This window comes from Felis catus, chromosome C1 (genome assembly GCF_018350175.1).
Source record: "Felis catus isolate Fca126 chromosome C1, F.catus_Fca126_mat1.0, whole genome shotgun sequence".
Taxonomy (NCBI): Eukaryota; Metazoa; Chordata; class Mammalia; order Carnivora; family Felidae; genus Felis; species Felis catus.
This window is the reverse complement of record NC_058375.1, coordinates 155,671,009-155,689,674: the sequence shown is the minus strand read 5'-3', so window position 1 is coordinate 155,689,674 and position 18,666 is coordinate 155,671,009. Positions and strand designations below refer to the sequence as shown.

Below are 18,666 nucleotides of genomic sequence, written 5' to 3'. Positions count from 1 at the left end.
AGTGGTTCGATGAATGGACTGACAGATGAGGGCGCTTCTAAGTATGGTTTTGTTTGCTTCTCAGCTCTAAAAACATGTCCCTGTTATTACCAATGACTGAAGAAAATAGTCCCATCCCCTGTGACCATTAGCTTTTTCAGAACTTATTTCAACTGTTATTAAACCTCAAGATAATGAACATTTTTCTAGGTTACAGGTGTAGAAATAGCTAGTGTGCTACTTATTCCATAGAATATTCAATGTAGTAATGGATTCTTTCCATTAAAACAATACTACCAATTTTGTCCATTATACTTCACTGATAGATTCTCCCATTCTTAGGAAACTTACACATCTTTGCCCACAAAACTCTGGAGTGTTTTCAGATTCTCCCAACTTAGTTTTGCTGGAGAGGCAAAATGATAGGTATTACACTGGTTAGTATCTGTGAGAAGGAGACAGATGATTGCAAAGGACATAAGGAAGAGCGGAGAAGTCCCCAAAAGAAAAAAAAGTCATGGGCTACCCATCACTCAGATTGTTCCATGATCAACATTCCTTTTTATCCTCCTGATCCTACCTAATCTATTTACTCAATTTAAATCTTAAACTGTTCACTCAATAGATTAGGTGTTCATTGAAAAACAAAACAAAACAAAACAACAAAACAACCTGAGTGGCCTTATTCTTTATAAACTCAAGGAGCTTGCTCATCTTGTGTTGAATAAATAGAGTTATGTACTGTTTCGAGGTTCTAAAGCTCTCTCCGTTGTCCAAAAGAACAGCACTCTGATATATATATATATATATATATATATATATATATATATATATATATATCCTGTTCAAGCCAAATCAGACTGCATGCCATTTTCATCCTTGCTCTTCATGTAAAATGGTCAGTTAAGTTAGTATCAACATCTAGGCTTTGCTTCCCTCTGCTGGGCATTTGGGGACAAGCTTCTCCTTAAACAAAAATTAAGTGGTTAATTTAGCTGTTGGGTTTTGTATTCTAGCTAAAAGGAAGAAACGGGTTTATACATAGTCTGATATTAAAAACTAAAATTTAAAAACAAGGAAAAAACAAAAACAAAATTTTATTCTTCAACACAAGTGGAATTCTGTAATCTGCATTTAATAACTAAATTTACTTTGCTGAAATATTGCAGTAGTTTGCAATAAGAATAGTGAGGTACACTTCTGCCTTCTGTATACCAAGGAATGCTCCATTGGCAAAGAACAAATTTCTCAAACAGAGTAAATTTTTAAAAAAATTTCCTATTCCCACTTCTGCAAAGTTTTATCCCCTCTTTCATTGTTAAATTCTAAAAACATGAAAGGCAAATATCGCATGCTTCTAAAATTTCCAAAATGTATGGAGAGGCTGAATTTATTTCTACACATAACAGTGCAATAAAATTACATAATTAAGTTGTTAGAATCCTTGTAGAGTCCCACAGGATTTAGACATGCAAACAATGAATTTTTATTTAATATTCACATACATACAAATTAAAATATTTCTAAACCTATACTTTTGCTATTGTCTGGAACACTATTCCTGAAGTTTAAGAATCATAATTATGAAATATCAGATGAACTTCCCTATACTCCATGCTACTTAAGTGATTAGGATAGAACATGTATTGCCAACAATTCATTTTAACATGAAGAATATAAAATTCAATGATAGAAAATCATAGCAGTCTATAAAATGATTTTTAGTCACCTTAATACATTGAATTATTTGATATAAAAAAAGAGACTAAGTTATAAAACTGCTCAAAGATTATCAAACTAGGGAAATTATTCCTATCATGTGCAGCCTACTACAAAAGCAATTTCTTTGAAAATCCTGATAGGTTGGAACTGATACTAAATGCACAGAAGCAGCTGTTCATGTGTTCTGTGTATTAACTAAGTATGACTGTAGGCAGAAATGAGGTTTATGATCACTTTCCCTAAGAGAGACTAATACAAAAAGAAAACATCATTATTAGCATTGCCATCAATATAATCACCATGTATTAAGTGTATTCTACATATCAAATATAGTGTACAATCCTTTACCTTTAAATTTTCATTTAATGCAACACTAATAGGTATTTATTATCACCTCTACTTTACAGATAAGAAATGTATGGCTCAGAAAATGTAGGTTCCTTGCCCTACACTACACTGTAAGAGTCAGAACAGACCAAAGGGTTTCCAACCAAAGCTGGCTCAGAGGTTCACGCTTTTCTCAAGTTAAATGATAGTATTATATGTTTAAAATACTTTATTTTCACCAATACAAAATATCAAATATTGAAAATAAGAAGACTTTGTGTGTGTGTGTATGTGTGCAAATTTTGAAGAGTGACATACAAACTCAACATAATTAATTTTATATATATTATCATTACATACTTAACTTTGCTAAATAGCTCTAATAAATATGGAAAGCCTTTTAATTGCTTTGGGAACAAAATGCTGTCTAAGCAACAACCAGACCTACTGGTCAGTTCAGCTAAGCCACTCAATTTTAAGTATTTTTTTTTATCCTTAAAGGCCTCATTTTTAGGGTCGTTAGTTCTATGTTAAAAAAATGGTCTTGAAAAGACCTCAAAACCCTGAAGTATGAATCCTCTTGCAAAAAAAAAAAAAAAGGACACTTTTAAGGATTTGTTTGAAAATCCCTCCTATTCTTATAGAAAACCCAAAAGACACCACCAAAAAACAGCTAGAATTTATTAAAAAAAAATTCAGTAAAGCCACAGGATACAAAATCAATATACAGAAATATGTTGCCTTCCTATACACCACTAATGAAGCAGTAGAAAGAAAAACTAAGGAATCAATCCCATTTACAACTTTACAAAAAAAATAATAAACCTAACCAAAGAGGTAAAAGACTGGTACTCTGAAACAATAAAACATTGATGAAAAAAATTGAAGATAACACAAAGAAATGGAAAGACATTCTATGCTCATGGAACCACAAAAGACCCCAAATAGCAAAAGCGACCTTGAAAAAGAAAAGCAAAGGCATCACAATTCCAGATTTAAGGTTATATTACAAAGCTGTAGTCATCAAAACAATATGGTACTGGCATAAAAATAGACACAGACCAACGGAACAGAATAGAAAACCCAGGAAAGAATACTCAATGAGAAAAAGACAATCTCTTCAACAAATGGTGCTGGGAAAACTGGACCATGTTCTTTTTATTTATTTATTTATTTTTTAATTTTTTTTTAACGTTTTATTTATTTTTGAGACGGAGGGAGACAGAGCATGAGCGGGGGAGGGGCAGAGAGAGAGGGAGACACAGAATCGGAAGCAGGCTCCAGGCTCTGAGCCATCAGCCCAGAGCCCGACGCGGGGCTCGAACTCACGGACCGCGAGATCGTGACCTGAGCTGAAGTCAGCCACTTAACCGACTGAGCCACCCAGGGGCCCCTGGACCATGTTCTTATACCTACACAAAAATAAACTCAAAATGGATGAAAGACAAATGTGAGACCTGAAACCATAAAATTCCTAGAAGACAGCAAAGGCAGTATCCTCTTTGACAAGAGCTGCAGCAAATTCCTTCTAGATAGGCCTCCTGAGACAAGGAGAAACAAAAGCAAAAATAAGCGATTGAGACTCCATCAAAATAAAAACTTCTGCACAATGAAGGAGTCAATCAACAAAACTAAAAGACAACCTACTAAAGTGAATAGAAGATACTTACAAATGGCATACCAGATAAGGGTTAATATCCAAAATATATAAAGAACTTATAAAACTCAACACTCGAAAGACAAATAATTCAATTAAGGAATGGGCAGAAGACACGAATAGACATTTTTCCAAAGAAGACATACATACAATCAACAGACACATGAAAAAATGCTCAATATCACTGATCATTAGGGAAACACAAATCAAAATGACAAGGAGATATCGCCTCACATCTGTCAGAATGGCTAAAATCAACACGACAAAAAAGTAACAGATGTTGGTGAAGATATGGAGAAAAGGGAACCCACCTGCACTGTTGGTAAGAATGCTAACCAGTGAAGCCACAGTGGAAAACATTGTGGAGGTTCCTTAAAAAGTTAAAAATAGAACTATCCTATGATCAAGCAATTACATTACTAATTCAAAGGGATACAAGTACCCCAATGATTATAGCAGCATTATCCACAATAACAAAATTAAGGAAGCAGTCCAAGTGTCCATAGACTGATAAATGGATAAAAAAGATGTGATGTACACACACACACACCCTCCCCACTAGAATATTAATAAGCCATAAAAAAAAGAATGAAATCTTGCCATTTGCAATGATATGGATGGAGGTAGAAAGTACAATGCTAAGTAAAATAAGTCAGAGGAAGACAAATACCATATAATTTCACTCATATGTAGAATTGGAGACACAGAACAAACAAGCAAAAAGGAAAAAAAAAAAAGAAAGAAAAAGGAAGAGGCAAACCAAGAAACAGGCTCTTAACTACAGAAAACAAACTGATGGTTACCAGAAGGAAGGTGGCTGGGGATGGATGAAATAGGTGATGGGAATTAAGGAGTGCACTTGTGATGAGCACCTGTGTTGTATCGAAGTGTTTAATCACTCTATAGTATACCTGAAACTAACCTAATACTGTATGTTAACTGGAATTTAAATAAAAACTTAAAAAAAATCTATCCTAAGAAAAAAAGATTCAAAATAAATCATAAAACACACACACACACACACACACGTGCACTCAAATTAAGTTCTTGCATTTTTCTTCTGAATAAGCAAGCACATAACAAGAAGCATCAGTTGGAGCCCAAATTTGTAAATCCCCATGTTCACTTACATTTCTTGAAAAAGGGAATAACTCTCTTCTTTGTTGAACTGTGTCAAGAAAATTAAAAAAAAAAAAACAATTTATAAAGAGTTTACTTGATAGGGCCTGAAATTCTGCTAAGAACTTATTAAATCTAGTAGCCTGGGTAGCTCGGTTGGTTAAATGTCCAATTTATGTCTTACGGTCATGTCTCACGGTTTGTGGGTTCAAGTCCCATGTTGGGCTCTGTGCTGACAGCTCAGAACCTGGAGCCTGCTTTGGATTCTGTGTCTCTCTCTCTGCCCCTCTCCTGCTCACTTACTTGCTCTCTCAAAAATAAACATTAAATTTTTTTAATTAAATTAAATTTAAAAAAGAACTCAATCTAAAAATATGATTGATTCAGCAATAAAAAAGAACGAAATCTTACCATTTGCAACGACATGGATGGAGCTAGACAATATTATGCGAAGTGAAGTCAGAGAAAGACAAATACCATATGATCTCACTCATATGTGGAATTTAAGAAACAAATGAGCAAAGGAAAATAAAAGAGAGACAAGCCATGTTAACCATGGAGAACAAACTGATGATTACCAGAGGAGAGCGGGGCGGGGGGGGGGGGGGGGGATGAGTGAAATAGGTGATAGGGATTAAGGAATGCACTTGTTGTGTTGAGCACTGGGTGATGAATGGAATGGTTGAATCACTATACTGTACACCTGAAACTAATATAACACTGTATGCTAACTATACTGGAATTAAAAGAAAAAATAAAAATAAGAACATGATTAAAAGCAGAGTAGACTTTCCATTGCAGCTGGTCTTGGAAGGCATCTTCTAAAGCGTTTGCAATTAGTTCTCTTTATTCTGGTAAACTCTATGAAGAATTGATCTATATTTGTAGCTAATCAAGATGCTTTGCTTCACACCTCCCCTTTGTCAGCATACAAAAGCTATGTCAGGAAAGCTTTCCTAAGGTAATCAATCCTAAGGAAATAAATGGATCAGGAAGAGAATGTCATGAATAAATGTTTTATTAGACTATTTAAATTCACTGTTTTTAACATTGCCATATCTGTAAAGGCAACATTACCCCTATCCTGTTTTATAGTAATTGATTTTTAATTACAAAACAACTATGATTAAATCAATCCATCATCCAAAATTGTGTTTTACTATCTGTTCCATCATGTTTAAACTATTATCAGTTTCCCACGGCCTGTAATTAACCAAAGTTTTTCTATGTCCCCATTAACTTCGGCTAATCGAGGTTATCCTCTGCTTATTATTCACTTTTTAAAACTCATTTCTTAGCCATGAATCATGAGGAGGGAGAAAATGATAGCTGAAATGTATCTTTTTGGAAGATACGCAGAGATGACAATAACCCTTACCTACAATACTGGAGTGTTACTTCATAAAATACCAGACTTAAAGAGAAATAACTTCCAGTCTTATGCTAACAATGTCACTAATTTTTATTAGTGTTCACTATATTTTCAGAAGGGCTCTTTGCTGAGCACCATGCATGCAGAGATCCACTCCTCACAAGATTACACACAAAGAGCAAATTTCTGTGTTTTAAATAGCTTAGCTAACAACACCTAATGCCAGGACTCAGGTCTGATGTGATTCTGGAATTTAATCACTCTATTCCTCTGCTATGTACAATTACAAGATCCTCCCTTGTAGCTGTGTTCCCAGCAGATAGAATGGTATTTTGTCTGGAATAAGTGACGTATATGTACATGTGCACAAGCATGTGTTTAAATTTCTACAGTTCATATTTATCCTATAGAAACCTCACATTTTCTATAATATAATTCACTTTTTAAATGCCAGATTTTCTAATTTGCCAATATGACTTTAAAAGCTAACCACAGGGGTGTCTGGGTGGCTCAGTTGGTTAAGCATCTGACTTTGACTAAGGTCACGATCTGGCAGTTTGTGGGTTTGAGCCCCGTGTCAGGCTCTGTGCTGCCAGCTCAGAGCCTGGAGCCTGCTTGCGATTCTGTGTCTCCCTCTCTCTCTGATCTTCCCCCACTCACACTCTGTCTCTCTTTCAAAAATAAACAAACATTAGGAAAAAAAAAAAGCTAACCACAGTGACAGGGTGACAGGTGCAATTCAGTTGAAGGACCATAATTTATTCAGGCCAGTTAGGTGCCAAACAATAGAAATCCACTTCAAACGGGCTTAACAGGGAAATATATTGGTGCATATAACCGAACCAAAGTAATTACAGAGATGAAATGCAAGACAACCAGGAATAAACTCTATAGGCATTTCTGCTCAATACCTGGCATCTCATCTCTATTCCTCTCGTAAAGACCATCTTATCAATGAGGTAGGACTGGCTACCAGAAACTCTAGTCCCCAAAGCTGACATCTTTATAGCCAGAGAGAAAGGAACTCTTCACCATCACCTCTAAGTTTAAAAATCCTGGGAGAGACCACTCACTGGTCCACTGTGGGCCTCATGCCCACCCAGGAGAACAGAGTGATATGGTCAGTCAGGTTTGGGTCATTGCTCACTGCTATTCCTAGGGAGGCAAGTTACATTCAACAGCACTGAATGTAAATAAATTTACTTAATTAGCTTTTAACTAAAAAAGTATGTAAATCTTTTGCAAGAACATTAGTCACTCTATCATGTATATACTTAGACTTAAACGGTTTCTAAATATCCTTGTGACTCTATTACTACCTGAAATGGCAAGTATCGTATGGGAGCATTCTAAAAGAGGTTACAAGTTTTCATGTTGGTTTTATACTGAAGAGGGAGAAGGAAGATTTCCCACCAGTGATTTTTTTTTTTAATGGGAAATGTGGACTACTGTCCCAATAATTCTATACAATGACATATTCCACTTAAATAGGGATGTGATTTATATGAAGGGGAACAAATAAATTTAAAAAAATCATTACTTCATGTAGTTAAGCCCATTTCATTAGTCACTAACATTAGTTACTTAACATTTTCAACTTACTTGATATTAAGTTAAACATGAACAACAACTGATTCAATCAATTCTCATGTCTGGCATAATAACCCTTATTGTGTGTTCATGGTAAACTGAATCTGTTTGGGCAAATTTCCTTTGTCACTGATGCACACTCACCATAGAATAATTTGTACTAACTGCTTTCAAAAGCAGTGAGGAACTTTTTTTTTAACATGGAAGAAATTTTTTAAAAAGTCTAAGACCAGTGTTGTTACTCTCGAACTCTGCAAAAAGATGTTAACTATAAAAAGAGGTCTCGGTTGGGAGTAGATAGAAGATTATAAAGAGACAATTCTGCAGAGGATCTCTTTTAGAAGGCATTGCTGTAACACTCCCTCATGCCTCCTCCTTAGATGAGGAGTAGAGAAACATTTGGCTGACTATCAGCTTAGTTGGTTGGGCCTTCAGTGAGATTATATAGAGAGACCTCTGGTGTTTCCAGATATAGAAGGTTGCATTTTGAAGGAAAGACATTGCATTGGGCTCAGTCTGAACTCTAAGAATTTATCAGAACCAAGAATGCATGAATGCTTCCCATGGATGAGATGTGGATAATTTGGGAAAGTGAGCTTATTCCAGCTAAAGAAGACAGGGATGGGACTCCAACAGAGAGAGTCTGTGGAGAAAAGCAGTCAGGAAACCAGGGATGCAGGGGTTACCAGAAGACAGTCCATACTCAAGATATGGGAGCTATGCATAGAAAAGCCCGGCAGGGAAGCTCTGAAGAGAGCACAAGTGAACTACAAGAAAAAGAATTGGCTCTAACCTTCTGCCAGGTACAGAGTCAAAGCCCCTAGAGCAGACAGATCTGTTGCTAAAAGTCAACAGTCATCACATGGTTCTTTTCAATTCACCTAAACACAGGCTACTGGGCAACTTGGTTGGCAGGGTAATGAATTGTTCAATGGCCTTGGCTTCAACAGATCGCAACAAATGCTAAATTCTTGCTGTTCTTGAAATGGGCACTAGAAATCACACTGTGTGGGGCCAATTCTAATTTGTGTTCTGGAAACGTATTTCAACTTGAGTCAAATTACTGCAGAGGATGTGACAGAACATGATGATTGCATTGTCTTAATATATGTACAGACTCTTTAGGTTTATACTCAAGACTGCCAGTATCTAGGATTCCACTTTCATACTTTTCTTTTTGTCAGACCGAATTGTTTGTAAATGTAAGAAAACTTAGACTCTCATCTCCACCAAACTCTCCCTTTTTGATCCACATGGCTCCCTTTGAGCTGCTCTTCACACAGAAAATTAGGACAACTGAGCCATCTCCCTTTAAAGACCAATCCCAACATGATTAAATACTCTGGCCTTTCTAGAGAGATACTTGAGTTGCCTAAGAATCCATGAAAAAATTAAACCCCAATGTCCTAAGGCATCCATGATAAGCAATGAATTACCATTTCTCCTCTGAGTCTAGAATAGTACTAGTCACATACCACCTCTGGGAGAACTGAGGGAAGTCACTCAAGCATTTCCTGTGTTCTTTGATTTAGAAGAGAAACCCAGACTGAAAAATGCAAACCTCTGCTATGTATTGGGCATTTCAAGACGGATTTTCTCTTGGGTAAAACGATTGTTTAAACAATCTTATTTTTATTCATTTTTTATCATTATTTGGCCTTTCTCTACCTCCCATTGCATTTTGTGCTATATGGCATTGTTTACTTATTTTAAAACTGAGTTAAATTTTTACCTGCTATACTGGATCATGAGCTCCATCAAAGCAGGAACTGCTTCTGTATCCTTCAATATCTTAGCGAAAACACAATATTGGCTTAAAAATGATGGTTCACTTTGAATTTCTTCAACTAACATTTTAAAATAAAACAAGTTACAGAATGAGAATGATGCTTGCTCACAGATTGTAACTTTTGTCTGTGTACAAACTTAACACAGTCCATTATAAAGAATTCAGTGTTACCAAGAGAAAAAGAGCATCACACAAGCTGAAAAGAAGGAACAGTGTAACTTCCACAGAAATACAAAAGTTACAAAGTAAAATACAGACTAACGCCTGCAGAGCTGCTTTTATAACAGATAGGCATTTATAAAATTACCACCATCTCTATTATCTTGACTTTGGTTAAGTATCCTGCATGTGAGAAGGATAGAAAGGGCATCGAGACTCAGCTGCCAGGAAAGTAAGCACACTGGATGAAAGAGGGAGGAGCTAAGAAAATCTGATGCTCTGATTTATGTTCATACACCATCTAGAACCATTTGTAAGTGTGAACTCAAAATACAAAGGAAAAAGGGTAAGTTTTCTTATTAGACTATTTTTTTTCTTTCAGTAAAATGAAACTCATGTAAGTTAAGTGTAATTGGGAAATGGGGTTCAATATGTGTGTCACTGAGGCAACAAAGCAAATGAGAAATAATAAAATTCAATTTTAGTCCGAATTTAGCCATCTTTGGATGACTGTGAAGATTTGGAAAGTCATTTACTCTTTCTGAGACTCAGTTTCCCCTTCAGTAAAATAAGTAACTTCATGAAGAGATCTATTTTCTTTCTTCTCACCCTAAGAACTCTGCAACTCTAAGAATACCTACAGCACCCTTAAAAACTTCCACTTGTATTATCCTTTTGGCAGGGAATGTGTATTTAAAACAAAGTGAAAAATCACTTTATTTCTAAGAGTGAAAAAGAAGACAGAAGAGTGTTGTCTTAGCAGACTTTGCCTACCTCCCATAAAAGACATCCTAACAGTCAGATTGTACAGATGCACCTGTAACTTGTGGGATCACATTTTGGGAAGAAAGAAAATATTGCACATGGAATGTGATGAACTACCTACAGTGGTTTATAAACTGAATATAGAAAAAGGCCTTGGCGACAGTATGATTATGCTGAAACACAAGTCAGTACTCAATACTCAGAAAAATCTGAGAGATTCAGCTTTCATAAAGGTGTGAGATTTTAGTTTGAAGGAACTCGCATAGAAAGCATCAAAATGGATACATGGTAGAGCAAATTATATATTAGAGAAATAAAATATGTTAGAAGAGATGTGTATATTATGTAGAAGATGACAGGTTGTTATTTATATACATATATGAGGCATAATATATATAAAGGTTTTTGTATACATGTGCATTGATACACATGAGAAATGACAAATACATAAATTATATACAGCTATAAAATATACAAGGTATATTCATATACATGTGACTATGAGAATAAATTATATATATTATAAAATATAAGCTTTTAGGTCTTAAATTTTACTTTGATAACTTTTCTCTTTTATCAAAAAACTCAAGGGGTGCCGGGGTGGTTCAGTTGGTTAACCTTCTGACTCTTGATTTTGGTTCAGGTCATGAGCTCACAGTTCAGGAGTTCAAGCCCCCTGTTGGGCTCTGATGACAGGCAGAGACTGTTTGGGATTCTCTCTCTGACTCTCCCCTGTTCGTTCGTTCTCTCTCTCAAAATAAACAAATATAAAAAAAAAAGAAAAGAAAAGAAAGAAACTCAAGAAATAGGGACATGGGTTCACAGAAGGAATTTTTTTTTATATACCGAGAGTTATTAAATATGCTACAAGAGAAAAGCAACTTTCTCCTAGGAAGAGGAATAATTTCTGAACAAGTGAAACTATACGATATTATATGATGTAAATGTATTCAAAATATTAACGTGGGATGCATTTTCAATTTATTCTAGGGATAATGACAATATTCCTACTATTAAGAAAGTCTTCTAATACATTTGATTTATGAGATCAAATTTGTAAGAAATATTTATGTGTAACTTTGTGGAAGGAAACTTACACCTGTAATTAAGATCTATATAGCACAATAATTTATAGGCTAAATCATATTTTAAATTCCTTTCTCGCTATTTTTCAATTTCTCTTTTTCTGACTTTACTTTTACATAATTGTATAAGTATTTTACAGCTCTCCCTTATTCATTCATTCTTTCACTCCACTGTCCTTTCATTCTTTGATCATCTAGCTATATACTAGTATATACTAGTATATACTATATACTGATACTAGTATATACTATATACTGATACTAGGATCAGAAGGAGGGTGTTAATGGGGAGGAAAAAGGCAGAAGAACAAGAAGAGGAAGTTAAATGAGAAGACTCCTCTACTTAAGGAGCTGGTAGCAATCCCTTAGAGCCTCTCTCTCTCCACCCCATCTCTGTCCTGTGTTAGTTCTGACTCCAATCTTAGTTTTGCTTTCTATGTAGATAACTCCTAAGATTATCTTCCCAATCTTGAAGATTCTCTGAGCTTTTGCCAATGCTTCTCAATGCCTAAACTATTCCCACTGAACAGCTCCATCGACTTCATTAATGTGTGCATGACAGAACATCTTCACCCTTTCTTCTAGTTCCCTCTATGTCCCCTATGGTCTCACTGGCACCACTGTTCTTTTACCCAGGTTCTCAATCTAAGCTTCATCAATGATTTTCACCATCTCTTCCCTCTTACGATGATTAGTTGCCATATAATATCTATGCTATTTCTACAATGTTTCATATTTGTTTATCTTCTCCCACTTTCATTACCCAAAATTTAGACCCTCATTTCTCTTGCCTGTATCATTAAAACAGTGTCATAAATGGTTTTCTCACTTCTCTTACTTTTTCACATTGATTCGGTATACAATATGCCAGATATTTTCCCCAAGGCATTACTTTCATCTTTTGGTAAATGTCACTATTTTAGCTCTAAAATCCTCAATGCCCTGACTTACAGGGCTATGTGATGATTAAATTAAATGATGCATGCAAAGTGATTATCAGGGTGCACTTACCACATAGTAAGTACTCCGTTATAATTAGCTTTTCTTTCTATCAATGGTGCTTTTCTGTATTAAGATAGAATATAAAAATATGTTACATTAGGTATAATTTAAATATAACAGTTTCAGATACACAACATAAAAATTTGATATGCATAAGTATGTGTACATATGTATATACATGTGTATGTATATGTATGTATAATATATATGTGCATACGTACATGTGTGTGTATATATACATGTGCATATGTATATATGTGTATGTATGTATATATGTGCATACATATATATGTATATATGTGCATGTGTATATGTGTGTGTATATGTGCATATGTATATGTGTGTATATATATGTGCATACGTATATATGTGTATGTAAATATACATGTGCATATGTATATACGTGTGCATATGTATATATGTGTGCATATGTATATATATGTGTATATATATATATAGGCTTATGCATATATGTGTATGTATACATTCCAAAATGATCACCACAGTTAAGTCTGGTTAATATCCATCACCACACAAAGTTACAAAGCAGTCTTCTTTTCTTGTGATAAGAATCTTTAAGTTTACTCTTAGCAAGTTTCAAATATACAATGTGGTATTTTTAACTTTAGTGACCATGCTGTACATTACATCACCATGACTTGTTTTTAGATTCCATATATAGGTGCAATACAGAATTTACCTGACTTATTTTACTTAGCATAATGCCCTCTAGCTCCATGTTGTCACAAATGGCAAGACTTCGTTCTTTGTAACAGTTGAGTAATATTCTATTGTGTACATGTATCATTTTCTTTTTAAATTTTTAAATATTCTTGAGAGAGACAGAGCATGAGGGAGTGGAAGAGAGAAGAGAGAGACACAGAATCCGAAGCAGGCTCCAGGCTCTAAGCTGTCAGCACAGAGCCCGATGTGAGGCTTGACCTCACGAACTGTGAGATCATGACCTGAGCCAAAGTTTAATGCTTAACCAACTGAGCCACCCAGACGTCCCTATCACATTTTCTTTATATATTCATCTATAATTAGCTATTATACATCATTGCATACAAAAAATGTCAGATTATTTAGTTCTCAATTTGCCATCCTTTTAGAATGCCTATAACGTACAATAATTAAGACCTCTGTGCACAGATTGGCTAGATTCAAGTCCTTTGGAGTCCAGAGTATTACCCTTAGGCAAATTGTCTAGCATTTTTGCGCCTCTATATCCTGACCTACATCGTTGCAATATTAGCAACGATGTGCTACTTTGATGATCAAATAACTGGTAATGCATAGCAAGTATAGGGTTAATGGTAAATGTTCAATTAATGTTAGATATTATCAATAGCTATTCAGAGTCTCCCATGATCCTTCTCCAATTTACCCTAACCTTATTTCTCACTCTTCTGTTCATAAGCCTTATGTTTATTAAATTGGAGCCAATTTCTATTTCTTGTATACACCTTTCCTTTTTCACCCATATGTGCAAGCTCTTTTCTTACTATCTTCGGTCCTGTTCATTTATACTTCTTGAAAACCACACATTTTCCACATTTATTTATCTGAAATGTGTCCTTCAGGTATCATATGATTTCACTCAAGTGGAATTTGAGAAACTCAATAGATGAACATAGCAGAAGAGAAGGGAAAATAAGATAAAAACAGAGAGCGAGGCAAACCATAAAAGACTCTTAAATACAGAGAACTGAGAGTTGCTGGAGGGGAGGTGGGTGGGGAGGTGGGTTAAATGGGTGATGGACATTAAGGAATGCACTTGTTGGAATGAGTACTAGGTATCCTATGTAAGAGCTGAATCACTGGATTCTACTCTCCTGAAGCCAAGCCTACACTGTATGTTAACTAACTTGAATTTAAATTAAAAAATAAAGTGTGTCTTTCACATAGGAAGAATTTAATAACCACCTGCAGAAAAACGTATCACTCGTCATACCCTCATGTATTTTAGTATGCCACTGTTTATGGTGCTTCTAAACACTTGAATCTTGAATTGATTTATATGTGGTAATAATAAGATGCAGAGATGAATGTATAATCTATGACTTGCTCCCTTTTGAACAATTTATCATTTGTTTATGAATACATTATAGCATACATTTATGAATCAGGTAAATGATTTACTGTGCTCATAAAAACGTCTCAAATTGGGCTAACTTTTGCGTGAACTTTTCTTAAGAATTTCAGTCTTTCCCTTGGTCTATTAGACTCATCAAACCTGCTTTTGAAGTTTAACATGCGTGTGTGTGTGTGTGTGTGTGTGTGTGTGTGTGTGAGAGAGAGAGAGAGAGAGAGAGAGAGAGAGAGAGAGAGAGAGAGAGAGAGATTATGCAAAGCTATAGGGTGGGCTTATGTAACTTTTAAAATTATTAAACATGCTGTGGTAAAAAAGAGACCACTTCTAGGTTCTGTATACCTGGTTGTATTAGTTTCCCAGACCTGCCATAACAAAGCATCGCAAACTGGGTGACTTAAGACAACATAAATGGATGGATTCACAATTCTTGAGTCTAGAGGCCCCAAGTCAACACACCAGAGCCATTCTTCCTCTGAAACCTGTAGGGAAAAGTCTCTCTTATGTCTTATGTTCTAGTGATGGCTATCAATCCTTGGCATTCCTTGGTTTGTAACTATTATTACTCCAATATCCACCTTTGTTATCACATGGTGTTTTCCCTGTGTGTCTGTACCTTCATATGGTGTTTTTCTCTTCTTAAAAGAAAACTAAGAATACTGGATTAGGGCCCACACTAAAGAACTTAACTTTATCATATACACAAAACCCCTATTCACAGATAACATCACATTCGCAGATGGCAGGGTGAAGACTTAAACCTACCTTTTTGGGAGATATAATTCAACCCATAACACTTGAAAGGGTCCAGAACATGCCACTGTGCATAAAAGTTATTTTGAGTGGAAGGCTTTTGAGTTTCTGAAATCCCTTACCTGCCTAAGAGAACTCAGAACTCCTCATAAACTCCTTTGGAGAATAGCTCTAATCCTCTAATCCTCTGAGATGAGAAGCTGGCACCATATTGAAACAGATGTGGTCTCAAAACTATCCTATCGCCCGTCCATTCTCTTAAGTGCTTTATGTCCTCTTCCCTTCGCCTATTAGATGGCATATAAGCCCCATATTGTAACTGCCCTTTGAGTCACATTTCTTTATGTGTGTGTCGATGTGATTAAATCTACTTTTCCCTTGCTAACTAGTTTTGTGAGTGTAATTTGCAGTGCCCACCACCACCACCACCAAAGAGAACCTAGGAGAGTAGAGGAATTTTTTTTTTCTAAGACACACTGGTGAATTCAATTTATGCTTAATGACAAGCTACTTGGAATTTTCTCCAGGTCTTCTGGCCATGGAGTTGAAGGGTCACTGAGAGGTCCAGTATCTAAGGAAAGACTTTGTCAGTGCTGCTAGAAATGCTTTTTCTCTACGCATTTGCCAGTTAAGAACGAGGCAGTGTGGTAGTGCCATCATCTAATCCACACAATGCTGGGATAGATAATATTAGTAAAAGGTAAAGTTATCTGGTTGTTTTGAAAGATTAGATATTTCTAGTACTTACCAGGTGAGGAACACTAGAAGAAATAGATAAATGTACTAACAAACTACAAATGCCATATAGTCACCTTAATAGTAAAAGGGCTGAGATGGTCTAGTTCAGGTACTCTGATTATCCTAGTGCATGAATTAAAACTATTACTTTTTTAAAAGTATTAAAATATTTTTTAATCAGAACTTTAATCAGAATATATATATATATATACACATATATATGTATACATAGATATAATATAATTATTGTCAAATTGGTTTCCATACAACACCCAGTGCTCATCTCAACAGGTGCCCTCCTCAATGCCCATTACCCACTTTCCCCTCTCCCCCACCCCACATCAACCCTCAGTTTGTTCTCAGTATTTAGGAGTCTCTTATGGTTTGCCTCCTTCCCTCTCTGTAATTTTTCCCCCCTTCTCCTCCCCCATGGGCTTCTGTTAAAGTCTCAGGGTCCACATATGAGTGGAAACATATGGTATCTGTCTTTCTCTGCCTGACATATATCAGTTAGCATAATACTCTCCAGTTCTATCTATGTTGCTACAAATGGCTATATTTCATTCTTTCTCATTGTCAAGTAGTATTCCATTGTATATAAAAACCACATCTTCTTTAAAACTAAAAACCCATTCTACAATCCTTCCAAGAAAATAAGCAAGCTCTTTTAGGTATTTAGATTCACTATTACTGCCTCAGAATAAGTTAAAGCCAGCTGGAATTCCAGTATAGCTGTTCAAAACCACTGACCATTTTTGAGAGGATTCCTTGGAATAGCCCCATGGTACTTACAAGCAACACATCTACCTGTCAGACTACACTAGTAGGAAAGGTAAAAGCAAGAGGGAGGAAGGAAGACACGGTATCTCAATGACATTCAGAGATCACTCACAACCATTATTTTTGACATGTTACTAATATAGATTTATTCAATCTAAGATCATACAGGATTCCCAGACCATGACCTTTTGCAAATATCTCAATAAAACCATAACATTTGAACTCCAAAAATGAACAAAGCTATAGATAGTAACATGAAATCTAGATAGAATGATGTTTAAGATTTGCAAGCTTAATTTACATTTAAATAAAGTCCAACTGGTTTAGCGTCATCTGAAAAGAAAACCAAAGAAAGAAAACATTCGAAACATCTTTCCAATGGTGAGATGCACTGATTTATACCACAGACAGCCTAAGCACATCCTTAGACAGATATTGTCACTGTACTTGAGACTATCCATAGCATTAAATGTCAGGACAGTTGGTAGTATGGTGACTAATAACTCTTCCATTCATCTTATATTCTTAGTGTCAACAAATTTGCCTCCACACCGTTCTCTACTTCTAACTACCAGTGCAGAATACAGTCTCCTACAGAAGCATTCAGTAAACTAATCATCTGTGTTTCAATACTTCATCAGGATGTGCCAGAGAATGGACATCAGGACCACACTGCACTATTTCTACTCAGACTCTTTTTTTCAGTGCCAGAAAGATGTATTCCTTAAACATGAAAAAAAAAGGGGGGGGGGGAGGGCAGATTTAGATTATAGTACTTTGTAGAATCAAGATAAAGGCAAGGATTTGACTCCAGAGTGTAATCTCAGTCTTCCTGATTCATTGTGTATCCTTGTTTAGAACCATTTGATGTTGCTTCATTATTTCACCTTCAAAAAATGCACTACTATTTTTCCTACAGATTACCTGAAGTTGCATGTTCATGGATATTCCTTAAGTGAAATTTCTAGAAGAAGAAGTGGATTAATGTCATTCTTATTGTAGGGGAAGTCTTTATTGAGGGGAAATCACCTCAGAGCAATAATGGCTTTTCTTTATTGAGTCAATTACTTATTGTTTGTGCTGGATGCTTAATATACATTGCTCTTCATAGTCTTTACTGCGTACCATAAGGATAGTTATTTTTATCTGCATTTTAAAGGAGATTGAGGCAAACAGACATAGAAAAGTTCAATATGTTGCCCAACATTACACAGGTAGGACACAGCAGAACTTGGGTTGAACCTAGGTGTCTTATGTAGTCCAAAGCTTGATTATGCTATGGTACCTCAAAAAGGAGTGGTTCCAAAGCTGTATGGTTATGGTATACCTAGCCATATACCTAGTGGATAAAAGCCCATGGTATGAAACTTGGAAATCTGTATTTTTAAAAATCTCCTGGCTTTAGAGTTCACGGTTTTAAAGGATATAAAAGACCTTATGGTTATCCCTATCACTATAACTTATTCTTTAAATACTATTAAGTACTATTTAAATGTTGAAAGAATTTTGAGTTTAAGGGAATTTGTTTTCTATTATAAAAGATTAACCTTAATCAAAAAAGCAGAGATCGATAACCTGATTAATGATAGTTGCTAAGGAAGCTATTCCATATTTGGTAAAAAAAAAAAAAAATTACCAGATTGTGATGGTTTTTGAGAGGAGAAAGGACAGCTTCTTTTATACAACATAAGCAAATCAACAAATACCTTGATTAACTACTACTAGTGACAACTTTTA

General features: G+C 35.4%; 1 protein-coding gene across 1 annotated transcript in view; it reads right to left on the bottom strand.

The window, feature by feature from the left end:
• The window catches only part of XIRP2 (xin actin binding repeat containing 2), a 693,081-nt gene that overhangs the window by 514,663 nt on the left and 159,752 nt on the right, over window positions 1-18,666 (bottom strand). The window contains exon 5 of the mRNA XM_045033894.1: window positions 12,576-12,629. The gene's annotated coding sequence lies outside the window, so the exon portion shown is untranslated. The remainder of the gene's footprint in view (window positions 1-12,575; window positions 12,630-18,666) is intronic.